Source organism: Mandrillus leucophaeus, unplaced genomic scaffold (assembly GCF_000951045.1).
Source record: "Mandrillus leucophaeus isolate KB7577 unplaced genomic scaffold, Mleu.le_1.0 Scaffold29, whole genome shotgun sequence".
Lineage (NCBI taxonomy): Eukaryota > Metazoa > Chordata > Mammalia > Primates > Cercopithecidae > Mandrillus > Mandrillus leucophaeus.
This window is the reverse complement of record NW_012103031.1, coordinates 245,655-245,884: the sequence shown is the minus strand read 5'-3', so window position 1 is coordinate 245,884 and position 230 is coordinate 245,655.

Below are 230 nucleotides of genomic sequence, written 5' to 3'. Positions count from 1 at the left end.
GGCGTGGTGGCGGGCGCCTGTAGTCCCAGCTACTCAGGAGGCTGAGGCAGGAGAATGGCGTGAACCCGGGAGGCGGAACTTGCAGTGAGCCGAGATCACACCACTGCACTCCAGCCTGGGCAACAGAGCAAGACTCCATCCCAAAACAAAACAAAACAAAACAAAACACTGACAATTGGGCTGGTGGAGGATCGGGACGTAGGACCCCAAAGGGGATTTGGGTTTGGGGA